Raw genomic sequence first — 806 nt, 5'->3', positions numbered from 1 at the left:
GGCTGGAGCAAAATCGTAGCACAGGTGCTTAGGTTGAGTGGGCATGGGGGAGCTTTAGGGGGCTTCAGATGCCCATGTGGCACCGGGTGGTCCCTACTCATACCCACAGGACAAGGAGCTCACTCTCTACCCTCCAAGCCTACCAACTTCGCTGCAATTCCTCCTGTTCCCTGCTCCAGCACCTCTGCCCTTTGCATCCTAGGAGAGCCCAACAGAGTTTCCAGGCAGAGACCACCATGCCCTTAGCTTCTCTCAAGACATCATCTCCACTCACAATCTTCAGGCAGACAACTAAGAATTAGCTCTGCTTTTTCCATTTCCCCATCAGATGTTGTGTTCAGTGATTTCCTCAACAAAACAGGACTACCTTCTCCTTTGTCCTAGACACTCTGCTCCTAGTAATACAGCTTCAGGCCTCTTTGGTGCTTTGGATTTCTTACTACCCTGGTGGTCTCTGCAGCTGACACACTCATTATCTTTGTCTCATCCCCAAGAGCTGAGTGCCACCAGCCTTGTGGCTATCTGTCCGTTAGATTCCCTTCTCACCTGAAGCGAGCAGCTAAGCTCCCTTCCCAGAGGCAGGCAAGGCAGCCCCTCAGATGTGCTCAGTACAGGCTGGACCCCATGCTGGGCTCAGAGGGATGTGCTGGGGAGAGGGACTGATATGTCTTTTGAGAACTCTAAGGGGACCTTAGAGGTATCTGTGTAGAGGAAGGACAATCTGGACAGAGGGGACAGCCTTAGCAAAGACCACAGGTCAAGAAAGATAGCAAGTGGCCAGGAGCTGGTGTGGCTGCAGAACCTGG

This window comes from Mustela lutreola, chromosome 15, assembly GCF_030435805.1.
Source record: "Mustela lutreola isolate mMusLut2 chromosome 15, mMusLut2.pri, whole genome shotgun sequence".
In the NCBI taxonomy this organism is placed as follows: Eukaryota; Metazoa; Chordata; class Mammalia; order Carnivora; family Mustelidae; genus Mustela; species Mustela lutreola.
This window is presented reverse-complemented; position numbering follows the sequence as displayed.